Genomic DNA, 13,348 nt, shown 5'->3' with positions numbered 1-13,348 from the left:
CTGCACATGGTGCATACAAAACGAAATTTCGTTGCACACGGCTTACAACAAAGTAGTGATATTGCAGTTGAATAGAAGTAACATATCCTATGAAAATATATATATACATATACTGTATATATATATATATATATATTACAAATAAGTATAAAGTGCAGCAGTGCTAATTATGCAATAGTGCAAGTAGGCAAAACAGTATTCAAGAGTGTGCAGAGGAATGCTAAACCATGTATTAAACTTCTATTTAAAGGGTTTACACAAGTTCAGTAAAGTTGGTAGTGCGAGATAGTGCAAGATAGAGGTCCGTAGTGTCATAAAGTACAGTTCTGTGAATGTGTGATGCAGAGTTCAGTTTAGAGCTCAACAGTTCTAATGTTCAACAGTCTGATGACAGCAGGGAAAAAGCTGTTGCAGAACCTGGTGGACCTGCAGCGGATTGTGCGAAACCTCTTCCCAGAGGGCAGCAGGGAGAACAGTCCATGGTGGGGGTGTGATGGGTCATTGATGATGTTACGGGCACGGGACATGCAGCGCTGAGATGAAATGTCCTGAATGGAGGGAAGAGGAGCCCCTATGATCCTCTCTGCTGTCCTCACCACTCTCCTCACGTTCTTCCAATCGGAGGCGGTGCAGCCTCCACACCACACAGAGAGTCAGCTTGTCAGAATGCTCTCTATGGTGCTCCTGTAGAACGTCCTCATGATGGGTGGGGGCAGGTGGGCTCTCCTCATCCTCCGCAGGAAGTACAAGCGCTTCTGTGCCCTCTTGATCAGTGCCGTAGTGTTCATAGTCCAGGTGAGGTCTTCTGTGATGTGGACCCCCAGGAATTTGGTGCTGCTGACCACCTTGTCGTGTAACATGGGGGTAGAGATGGTCCAAATGGTAGAATATGGATTGTTCACAGGGATAAATTGACAGAGCTAAAATTCCAAATTTGTCCAAAAGATGGCGCCAGACCAAAACATGAGACCAAAGGAGGGGCCAGAATAAGCTAAACCGGTTAAAATGGATATAAAAAAGGAACACGGTGTCAGAGTGTGAGTCACGCATGGAAGCACAAATGTGATTTTTATTTTTATTTCTTTGCTTGGCTAAAAATGTATTCTGTAACCGCTTTAAGCAATATTATTTGTCAATTTGATCAAGAGACCCGTCACTGAGAATAGTGGCTTCTCAGTGGCGTGACATAAATTGTTTGGAGAAGCACAAATGAAATGTTTATTATGTGATTTTTAATTTTTGATTTCTTTGCTTGGCTAAAAATGTATTCTGTAACCGCTTTAAGCAATATTATTTGTCAATTTGATCAAGAGACCCGTCACAGAGAATAGTGGCTTCTCAGTGGCGTGACATAAATTGTTTGGAGAAGCACAAATGAAATGTTTATTATGTGATTTTTATTTTTTGATTTTTTTGCTTGGCAAAGAATGTATTTTGTAACCGCTTTAAAGCAATATTATTTGTCAATTCGATCAATTCATGTAACAGAAAGTAGGTCAAAGGTGAAAAGGGGAAGTGAAAGGTTTTACCACTAGCTGTGCATTTGGTGGAAAGTACTGCGTGGTCAGGGCGGAAACAGCGGCTGAAGGCCACAGATAACAAAGCGTGGGGAGGCAGGCCAGTTCCCCCTATGGGGCGTGGGAAACTGGCCTGTTCCCTGCTATAGGCGTGGGAACTGGGCAGTTTTACCCTATAGGGAAAGTACCGGAGAAAAGAAAGGGGAGGGGGGGGACGGAGAGGTCTATAAAAGGTCCTGCTGGAGAAGCTTCAGGGCTTTTCCCCCCAAAAGAGCTCTGATACGTGAAGAGGCCCGGAGGAGTTTCAAGATTTTTTCCAAAGTCCCAAAGATCTTTGTGTGAGACGCAGGATCACTGGACTGAAATTAACTTGGATTTACTCCTAAAAATTGGACTGGACAACTTTAAACGAGAAATTGGTGAGGATGACCGTTTTTATGTATTTTAGCGAGAGGGGGGAATAGTCATCGGGCCGCCGGCTTCCTCGTGGCCAGCCTGTTTCTCTAATTTGGATTTTAGAAGCAAGATCGAACTGATCACTCGACTTTGCTTCCACCAAAAATAGCACGCAACTGGTATTTACCTCTTCCCTTTTTTATGAACTGTGTTTTGCAATCGAATTGTTCTGGGATTGAATGATTTTATTAACACGGGTATCAGTGAGTGAAGTTGTTCAGTTTCTGGAGTAATTGAGATTTGTAATTCTATTCCATGTTTCTTTAATAAATGTGTTTTGTATATTACTTACTTCGTTGTGCGCGGATTTGTACTAAATATGCAACCGAAGGCTCAGGCCCGCTTCCCCTTTTTGACGGGCCGCGTAAAAAGGAACTCCGAACAAGTTAGAGACTTAAATAACTTCCGTAGTTATCTGAGCCACGAGTGAATTTCGATCTGTTCGAAAGTTGTTTCGTCTGAATAAAATTAAAGGAAGTGTTTAAATCAGATTATTGGTTTTGTGTAGAACGGAAAGTTATTTAACTATTTGAAAGGCTTAGGCCCGCTTCCCCTTTTTGACGGGTCGCGGAAAAAGTAACTCCGAGGAAGTTGGAGAATTAAATAACTTTCGCAAATATTTAAGGGAAGAGTTGAGTTCGTTGAAAGTGAATTCGGTTGAGAATTTACTTCCTTTAAATAACATAACGATGATGATTAAAATAAATCAGTGAAGTTGGTGGAGGATAAAAGTATTTCGATTGTCCGTCGGACGCGGCCCAGTTCCCCTTTTTGTCGGGCCGCGTCAAAAGTTAAATAGGACACGATCAAAAAATAGACTTGCCTTCCAAATTAATTATTGGGCAAATCTAAATACAGCACGACATTTTTATTCGGTTTAAGAGAGTCGCTATTCTTTTCAAAGCAATTAAGTGGGGTGAAGAACTCCGACAGTCAAGTGCTAGATCTACGTATACGAAGTTAGAATTAATCATATAGGGTGCATTAATTTTCTTCTTAAATGCTATTATTGTCACACTTTTATTAATTCGATTCTCTTTCGAATAAAAAAGTTGGTCGGCTCGCTGCATGAGCGACCAAGTGGAACGGACCCATATTAACATTTACTTCGGCAAAACTAGTGCTTGGGTGCGCTATACAAACGAATCCCTGAGGTCTTAACAAAGACATCTAAAAAATATCCGTAACGAATAAGAACTTCAAACATTAGCGGGGAGCCATCAATACGATGCGGTCACTTCGAAGTCCTGCCTCGAATTGAGTTACTCGGCACGCGCTTCGGGTGACTTGAGAGGGATTGGCGTCGTACAGAAATTAGATTGATTCCGGAGGAGTTAATTTAACTCGGGTGGTTAGATTACGGACGAATCTCCGAACCCGGCTAAAATAAACCCGTTACTGGGAAGCCTGGGGCACCTTAATACGAGAGGTGCGTTTGACAACCTCCACAGCTGAGCTGTTGATGATCAGTGGAGCGTGGTGAGGCTGGTTTTTCCTGAAGTCGACGATGATCTCCTTCATCTTCTCCACATTCAGGATCAGGCTGTTGTCTCTGCACCAGCCCACCAGCTGCTCCACCTCCTCTCTGTAGTCCAGGTCGTTGTTGTCTCTGATGAGCCCCACCACCGTTGTGTCGTCTGCGAACTTCACGATGTGATTGGTGGTGAACCTGGGGACGCAGTCGTGTGTCATCAGGGTGAACAGCAGGGGGCTCAGGACGCAGCCCTGAGGGGAGCCTGTGCTGAGGGTGATGACATCAGAGGTGTTCTGTCCGACCCGGACTGACTGAGGTCTGTTGGTGAGGAAGTCTAGCAGCCAGTTGCGAAGGGGGGTGTTGAAGCCCAGGTGTTCCAATTTTCCTACTAGATGCTGTGGGATGATGGTGTTAAACGCTGAGCTGAAGTCCAGGAACAGCATCCGAACATGGGTGTTCTTCTCCTCCAGGTGAGCCAGGCTCAGGTGAAGAACGGAGGAGATGGCGTCCTGAGTGGAGCGGTTTTGCCGGTCGGCAAACTGGAACGGGTCAAATAATGGGGGGAGTCTGGAAACGATGTGATCTTTAAGCAGCCTTTCGAAGCACTTCATCATGACCGGAGTCAGTGCAACAGGCCGGTAATCATTAAATGAGGTGATTTGAGGTTTCTTCGGCACCGGAATGATGGAGGCAGTCTTAAAGCACGCTGGCACTGTGGCTTGGCCCAGCGAGGTGTTAAAAATGTCTGTGATGACCCCAGCCAGCTGACTTGCACATTCCCTGAACACACGCCCAGGAATGTTGTCGGGGCCAGGGGCCTTACGGGGGTTGACTCTCCTCAGGGTCTTCAACACATCGGCGGAGTCAAGGCAGAGTACCTCCTCTTCCTGATGGGGGACAGTTTTAACTGCTGGAGTGCCGTTTAGTGCCTCAAACCTCCCAAAGAAGTTATTTAGACCATTTAGAAAGTCAGCATCAACTTCACCCACCGGGGGGGGAGGGTGAGTTGTAGTCTGTAATCGCCCGTATGCCTTGCCACATACTCCTGGTGTTGTTGGCGTCGTGGAAACGATCCTGAATTTTTCGACTGTGGTCTCGCTTCGCTACCCTGATGGTACGGTTCAAGTTGGCTCTCGCTGTCCTCAGTGTCTCCTTGTCGCCAGACTTGAAGGCAGAGTTCCGTGCTCGTAGCGTTTGACGTACCTCCTCAGTCATCCAGGGTCGTTGGTTGCCCCGGGTGATGATATTCTTAGTGGTGCTGACGTCCTCGGTGCATTTGTTGACGTAGGCTGACACAGTCATGGCACACGCATGTCAAATCTACATCGGGGAAACTGGGAGGGAGGGAGGGAGGGAGGGAGGGAGGGAGGGAGGGAGGGAGGGAGGGAGGGAGGGCGGGAGGAAGGCAAGCAGGGAGGCAGGCAGGCAGGGAGGCAGGCAGGGAGGCAGGCAGGGAAGCAGGCAGGGAGGAAGGCAGTGTCTGTCTGTTGAGGTTTTCACCTTGTTCTTCTCCTGCTGAAGTTCTAACTGGACGTCCATCAGTTTGGCTCTCAGCTCGTCATTGGCGGCCTGAAAGGCGTCCGTTCGCTCCGCCTTGACCCGCCCTGCCGGAGCTCGTTTGGACATCTCTTACTCGAGTCTCGCCCGGTCGTCAGTCAGAGATCACAACATTTGTACCTGGAGAGCACAAACGCAGCGCTGTTTTCCACTGGCTTCGGACTCAACTTCAATCGGTACCGTAACGTACAACATCATAAACATAGATCTAGCTTGACTTATTCATTGAATAAATGCATTTGGTTCTTCAAAACTGCATCACGCAACATAGCGTGACCGAGACGGCCGTTATCCACCTGCGTGAAGTTATTTGGTGAAATGAATGAGATGTTTAAGACACCATCGTTCTGTCTCTATGTAGATGAAGGGAAATAATCGATTGCTGAAGGTCCAAAGGTGTTGTGATAAACAAATAAACATGTTAGTTACATATTTGTGATAAACATATTAGGCAGGATAATCACATATGTTAACTTGACTGCCCACACTGTATTTATTTATGGTTATTTGTTAAATCGAGTACTGTTAGACATGAAACAGGAAGTGTTTAACATAAATGGACGACGAAAGGGGTACTCACCATTGTAGCTCCTGCTGGTCAATGATACGAGCCTCTTCTTGCAGTGGAAAACATACAGCCAACTAACACCGTGGAACCTAAAGGAAGGAAATTAAACATTAACATTTAGCCTCAACCAACATTCACATATACAACGCAACGCAAACTACACAAACGTAAATCTTTTTAAACACAATGAGTTGTACTTACCGTGTACGCTCTAGACGGTCCACTTGCAAGCAGAAAATAAAGATATTTCTGTTGATAATCGTCGTGTTTGTATCCGTTGTCTCGCTCAAGGCCATTGCGCCCACAGATTTGAATTTTGGCCAGAGTTCAGCCTATTGACGTCATTTCCGCGGTGTAATACCCGCATATCTGAAACGGCAAAGTTAAGAGTAGAGTTAAATAAAGTTTTTAATCAACGCAATAATTTACAAACGTTGACCAGTCGAAATAATCGTCGAAATTTGGCGTCTGTGGCTGGAAGCAGACGCCGAGTTCGACGTTCCTCCCAAATGCCACACTGCCTCGCTTTTCAGGCCAACAAAAAAACATATTTTTCAAAACAATGAGTTGTAATTACCTTGTACGCTCTAGACCAGGGGTCTCAAACTCATGGCCCGCGTGCCAATTGCGGCCCTCGGGACAATATTTTGCGGCCCCCTGCGTGACATCTAAGCTGTGTGTTAGTGCGGCCCGCGAATTTCTTTTCGCACATGCATCTGGCCGTTTTACTTTTTTTGACACGTATGGACTCCCGTAGCTCAGGCTCGTGACAACTGGGCGAATTAGCAATTGGCTAATTGGCGAATTAGCACTTTGACATGTATGAATGAACGAGTGGAGGGAAATATCTTGTCACTATCACCTAGTGCTGTACATTGTCAGCCCCCGTCATGTCTGTTTCAAAACCTGCCGTGAAGAGAAAAGTTGCGGATGAGCACAGGCAATTTCAGGAGAAGTGGGAGGCGGAATATTTTTTTGTTGAGCACAGGAACGTCGCAACCTGTCTAATATGCATGGGTAAAGTTGCTGTTAACAAAGAGTTTAACATCAGACGTCATTACTCAACTAAACATGCTGAGGAGTATGCAAAATACCTGGGAGATGAGCGAGAGGATCTGGTCGCCAAACTTAAATCATCTCTACTGAGGCAACAAGTTTTTTTCAAAAAAACAAGCAAAGAGAACGAAGCGGCTGTGAAAGCTAGCTATGTTGTGAGTGAAATGATAGCAAAAGCTGGAAAGCCCTTCAAAGACGGCGAGTTTGTAAAACAGTGCATGATCCAAGCTGCAAGTATTGTCTGCCCGGAAAAAAAGGAGCTGTTTGGTAACATCAGTATTTCCGCCAACACAGTGGCAGAGCGTATTTCTGATTTGTCGGGTAACATTTACGATCAACTGCGTGAGAAAGCTAAACATTTCCACTCATACTCGCTGGCTCTTGATGAGAGCACAGACGTCACTGACACGGCGCAGCTTGCAATATATCTCCGTGGTGTTGACAACATTTTTGAAGTTACGGAGGAGTTGCTCTCAGTGATTCCAATGCATGGCCAGACCACCGGTCAGGAGATATTCCGACAGCTGTGTGATTCCATTGAGGATGCCGGCTTACAATGGAAACGTCTGGCCGGAATAACTACCGACGGAGCGCCATCAATGACGGGGAGAAAAAACGGACTTGTAGCACTTGTTCAAAGAAAACTAGAAGAGGAGGGTGTGGAGGATGCCATTGCTCTGCACTGCATTATCCATCAGCAGGCGCTTTGCAGCAAAATCCTGGGGTTTGACAAGGTCATGTCTAACGTCGTGAAAATGATCAACCATATCAGATCCAGGGCTTTAAAGCACCGACAGTTCCGCGACTTTTTGGCAGAAATAGAGTCGGAATATGAGGACGTGCTCTACTTCACCGAGGTACGTTGGCTCAGCAGGGGGAAAGTCTTGAAGAGGTTTTTTGAGTTGAGAGAAGAGGTGAAAGCCTTCATCGAGAAGGATGGGATGCCTGTTCCTATGCTAAGTGATCCTAAATGGCTGATGGACTTAGCTTTTCTTGTTGACATCACACAGGAGTTGAATGTACTGAATAAGAAGTTACAAGGCCAGGGCCAGCTTGTCAGTGCTGCATATGACAATGTCAGAGCATTCTCCAGGAAACTTGTGTTATGGAAAGCCCACCTTTCTCAGAAAAACCTCTGCCATTTCCCAGCTTGCAAGACACTCATGGATTCAGGCACAGCATTCAGTGGTGAGAAGTATGCTGATACCATTGGGAAGCTACAAGAAGAATTTGATCACAGGTTTGCAGACTTCAAGACACACAGAGCCACTTTTAACATTTTTGCTGACCCCTTCTCCTTTGATGTTGAGGATGCCCCCCCTGTTCTGCAGATGGAGCTAATTGACCTGCAGTGCAATACTGAACTCAAAGCCAAGTTCAGGGAAGTGAGTGGAAGAACAGTGGAGCTTGGACAATTTTTGAGAGAACTGCCCCCCAGCTTCCCTGAGCTTTCCAGGATGTTCAAGCGGACCATGTGCCTTTTTGGCAGCACCTATCTGTGTGAAAAGCTCTTCTCCACAATGAACTTCAATAAGTCAAAGTACAGGTCCAGAATTAAAGATGAGCATCTTAAAGCCATACTGAGGGTCTCAGTTGCCTCCTCCCTCAAGCCAAATGTGGCTCAGCTGTGTGAGAGGAAGCGTTGCCAAGTCTCTGGCAGCAAGGAGTAGGAGGAAGTAGAAATGAAGCCTATGTTCTGAAGAACTTTTCCTGTTCTGCATGTTCTAACTGTTAATTTGTTCAAATTGAGAAGATTGGATCGGTTGACCTTTTTTATGGATTACTTTTGTGGATTACGATTTGATGCGGCCCAGCCTCACCCAGACTCTACCTCCAGCGGCCCCCAGGTAAATTGAGTTTGAGACCCCTGCTCTAGACGGTCAAGTTGCAAGCTGAAAACAAAAATATTTGTCTTGTTAGTCGTCGTGTTACTAACCGCTGTGTCTTGTTTGCCAGCATTGCCGCTTTCCTACTTCCTGTTGCAAGCCACGCCCACGGATTATAATTTTGCCATGAGTTCCGCCTATTGACGTCATGTCCGCGTCGCATGACTGCGACGTAATATTATCTAAAACTGTTTGTGCGGCATGGTGTTGTTCTGTGCGGTATTGTGTTATTCTGTGCGGCGTCGTGTTGTTCTGTGCGGCGTAGTGTTGTTCAGTGCGGCGTCGTGTTGTTCAGTGCGGCATGTTGTTGTTCAGTGCGGCATGTTGTTGTTCAGTGCGGCATGGTGTTGTTCAGTGCGGCATGGTGTTGTTCAGTGCGGCATGGTGTTGTTCAGTGCGGCATGGTGTTGTTCAGTGCGGCATGGTGTTGTTCAGTGCGGCATGGTGTTGTTCAGTGCGGGATGGTGTTGTTCAGTGCGGCATGGTGTTGTTCAGTGCGGCATGGTGTTGTTCAGTGCGGCATGGTGTTGTTCAGTGCGGCATAATATTGTTCAGTGCGGCGTAATGTTGTTCAGTGGGGCATGGTGTTGTTCAGTGCGGCATGGTGTTGTTCAGTGCGACATGATGTTGTTCAGTGCGGCATGGTGTTGTTCAGTGCGGCATGGTGTTGTTCAGTGCGGCATGGTGTTGTTCAGTGCGGCATGGTGTTGTTCAGTGCGGCATGGTGTTGTTCAGTGCGGCATGGTGTTGTTCAGTGCGGCATGGTGTTGTTCAGTGCGGCATGGTGTTGTTCAGTGCGGCATGGTGTTGTTCAGTGCGGCATGGTGTTGTTCAGTGCGGCATGGTGTTGTTCAGTGCGGCATGGTGTTGTTCAGTGCGGCATGGTGTTGTTCAGTGCGGCATGGTGTTGTTCAGTGCGGCATGGTGTTGTTCAGTGCGGCATGGTGTTGTTCAGTGCGGCATGGTGTTCAGTGCGGCATGGTGTTGTTCAGTGCGGCATAATGTTGTTCAGTGCGGCATGGTGTTGTTCAGTGCGGCATAATGTTGTTCAGTGCGGCATAATGTTGTTCAGTGCGGTATATTGTTGTTCAGTGGGGCATGGTGTTGTTCAGTGCGGGATGGTGTTGTTCAGTGCGGGATGGTGTTGTTCAGTGCGGCATGGTGTTGTTCAGTGCGGCATGGTGTTGTTCAGTGCGGCATGGTGTTGTTCAGTGCGGCATGGTGTTGTTCAGTGCGGCATGGTGTTGTTCAGTGCGGCATGGTGTTGTTCAGTGCGGCATGGTGTTGTTCAGTGCGGCATGGTGTTGTTCAGTGTGGCGTCGTGTTGTTCAGTGCAGCATGGTGTTGTTCAGTGCGGAATGGTGTTGTTCAGTGCGGCATGGTGTTGTTCAGTGCGGCATGGTGTTGTTCAGTGCGGCATGGTGTTAAGTGCGGCATGGTGTTGTTCAGTGCGGCGTAATGTTGTTCAGTGCGGCGTAATGTTGTTCAGTGGGGCATGGTGTTGTTCAGTGCGGCATGGTGTTGTTCAGTGCGGCATGGTGCTGTTCAGTGCGGCATGGTGCTGTTCAGTGCGGCATGGTGCTGTTCAGTGCGGCATGGTGTTGTTCAGTGCGGCATGGTGTTGTTCAGTGCGGCATGGTGTTGTTCAGTGCGGCATGGTGTTGTTCAGTGCGGCATGGTGTTGTTCAGTGTGGCATGGTGTTGTTCAGTGCGGCATGGTGTTGTTCAGTGCGGCATGGTGTTGTTCAGTGCGGCATGGTGTTTTTCAGTGCGGCATAATGTTGTTCAGTGCGGCATAATGTTGTTCAGTGCGGCATAATGTTGTTCAGTGCGGCATAATGTTGTTCAGTGCGGCATGGTGTTGTTCAGTGCGGGATGGTGTTGTTCAGTGCGGCATGGTGTTGTTCAGTGCGGCATGGTGTTGTTCAGTGCGGCATGGTGTTGTTCAGTGCGGCATGGTGTTGTTCAGTGCGGCATGGTGTTGTTCAGTGCGGGATGGTGTTGTTCAGTGCGGGATGGTGTTGTTCAGTGCGGGATGGTGTTGTTCAGTGCGGCATGGTGTTCAGTGCGGCATAATGTTGTTCAGTGCGGCATGGTGTTGTTCAGTGCGGCATGGTGTTGTTCAGTGCGGCATAATGTTGTTCAGTGCGGCATAATGTTGTTCAGTGCAGCACCTATCACCTAGAAGGTAAATAAATAGGAAGGAAGGACTCACCGGTGACGTCGTCGCCCACGTCCAAGCGTTGTACTTTGTATTTTCATCCTTCTGACAGTGGAAAACATATAGCCAACAAACACCGTGGAACCTAAACGAATGAAAGAAAACTATCATTTGGCCACAACCAACATTCACAGATACAACACAATGTGATGTGCGGTGTTGAGGTTAAAGGTTGAGTGAAGGGCCCTCGTTTTAAACTACTTTTTTGAAAAGGAGTGGGAACAAGTAAGACGTATTTAATTTATTTATTGGGAAGTAGTAAGACTTATTAAATTTATTTAATCTACTTTTCTTCCCAGGCAAAATTTGACGTGCTGCAATTCCAAATTTCCAAAGTGAATGAAGGAATGAAATCCTTTAAATTATGATTTTGTATAAATACTAGGCATAAACACAAAATCTACGGCACAAAATGGGCAGACTTTACTTGTTTGAAAAGGACTGGTTACAAGACAGACTTTTTTAATTTATTTAATGGGAAGAAGACTTATTTAGTTTAATTGATCTATTTTTGTTCCCTGGCAAAATTCGATTTGCTGCAATTCCAAATTTCCAAAGTGAATGAAGGAATGAAGTCGTTTAAATTATGATTTTGTATAAATACTAGGCATAGACACAAAATCTACGGCACAAAACGGGCAGACTTTACTTGTTTGAAGAGGACTGGTTGCAAGACAGACTTTTCTGATTTATTTAATGGGAAGAAGACTTATTTAGTTTATTTAATCTCTTTTTGTTGCCTGGCAAAATTGGATTTGCTGAAATTGTATTTTGCCAAATCTTGACTTGAGACCTGATAGGAAGTATTAAACGCTCAGTTAAATCGATACAAGTTGGTAATAAGAGCGAGTAATGTTGGTTGAAGCGATGAATGAAGGTTAAAAGCAATTTAAATTATGACTTTGTATAAATACTAGATATTAACAGAACATCTACTGCGCAAAATGGGCAGAGTTTACTTGTTTGAGAAGGAGTGGCTTATTTAAGTCTAAGATTTATTTAATCTGTTTGTTCCCAGGCAAAATTGGATGTGATGCAATTCCAAATTTCACCACATGATGGTGCCAAATTTTGACTTCATAGGACATATTCAACACTTAACTATTATGTTCAAGGTAATCAGATTTGTTTATTATTCTAATGGCCTTTTCAAAACTATTCTGGATTACTACTTTGGATCTATTCTACATTACTTGGCAACAACATACTCTGTAACAGATTAGGCAGTATAATCACATATGTTAACTTGAGAGTGCCCACACTCAATCTACTTATCGTGATGTGTTAAATCAATTACTGTTAGACATTATTATTCTGATAATCTACCAAATCTTTGAATTGAAGAATTTGTGATTTAATTAATAGCTTGTTGTTATGTTCAGGGTAATCAGACTTGCATATAATTCTAATGGCCTTCTTTTGAAAACTATTCTGAATTACAACTTTGGATCTTATATTACTTTGCAACAATATACTCGGTGACAGATTAGGCAGTATAATCACATATGTTAACTTCAGTGCCCACACTGTATTTATTTATGGTTATTTGTTAAATCAAGTACTGTTAGACATGAAATAGGAAGTGTTTAACATAAATGTTATGGCTACTCACCGTTGTAGCTCGCTCCTGGTCAATGATACGAGCCTCTTCTTGCAGTGGAAAACTTGCAGCCAACAAACACCGTGGAACCTAAAGGAATGAAATTAAACATTAACATTTCGCCTGGACCAATATTCACACGTACAACGCAACGCGGCTACACTTCTGCTAGCGCCTCAGCTACACGTTGCTATTACAAACGTAAATCTCTTTAAACACAATGAGTGTTACTTACCGTGTACGCTGTAGACGGTCCAGTTGCAAGCAGAAAATAAAGATATTTCTGTTGATATTCGTCGTTGCTCAGTGGCTCACGGCCATCGCGCCAACAGATTTGAATTTTGGTGGAAGGTCAGCCAATTACGTCATATCCGCGGCACATGACTGCGACGTAATACCCGCTTATCTGAAACGGCAGTTAAAAGTAGAGTTACATCAAGTTTTCTTTTTTAATCAACGCAATCATTTACAACCGTTGACCAGAAAGAATCGTCGAAATTCGACGTTCCCCCCAAACGCCACACTCACTCGCTTTTCAGGGCAACAAAAGTACTTCTTTTTAAAAACGATGAGTTGTACTTACCGTGTACGCTCTGGACGGTCCAGTTGCAAGCAGAAAATAAAAATATTTCTCTCGTTAGTCGTATGTTACCATCCGCTGTGTCTTTGTCAACATCGCCATTTTCCTACTTCCTGTTGCGAGCCACGCCCACGGATTTAAATTCTGGCGGAAGAGCCCGCCCATTGGCGTCGTTTTCGCGTATAGCAAATCCGATTGGTTGGGAAGGGGGCGCGGTTATGCAGCCGAGGGGTCCTGTGATCGGTGGGATGTAAAGTAGGCGTCGACGTCACGTCCGCGTCACGTGACCACGACGTGGCAGACGTCATATAGCAACCGCTGTTTTGTTTAGTAGACTTACAGTTGTTATGCATTGACATAATGGCGCACACTCCAAATAGATTTAAATAAATTAAATAATTCTTCTGCCCACTCCCTTTTAAACAAGTTAACT

The 13,348-nt window shown here is 45.3% G+C and overlaps 1 long non-coding RNA gene across 1 annotated transcript; it reads right to left on the bottom strand.

Annotated features, from left to right (window-relative positions):
* Positions 1 to 10,729: 10,729 nt before the first annotated feature.
* On the bottom strand, positions 10,730 to 13,019 carry LOC137840116 (uncharacterized). The gene is made up of 4 exons (XR_011086564.1): positions 12,919 to 13,019; positions 12,571 to 12,741; positions 12,348 to 12,425; positions 10,730 to 10,820 (listed from the first exon to the last, which is right to left on the bottom strand). It is a non-coding gene; the product is annotated as an uncharacterized lncRNA (long non-coding RNA).
* Between the last annotated feature and the right edge of the window lie 329 nt (positions 13,020 to 13,348).

The sequence above is a fragment of the Syngnathus scovelli genome, chromosome 1 (assembly GCF_024217435.2).
Source record: "Syngnathus scovelli strain Florida chromosome 1, RoL_Ssco_1.2, whole genome shotgun sequence".
Taxonomy (NCBI): domain Eukaryota; kingdom Metazoa; phylum Chordata; class Actinopteri; order Syngnathiformes; family Syngnathidae; genus Syngnathus; species Syngnathus scovelli.
The sequence above is the reverse complement of the archived record's forward strand: the minus strand, read 5'-3'. Positions and strand labels throughout refer to the sequence as shown.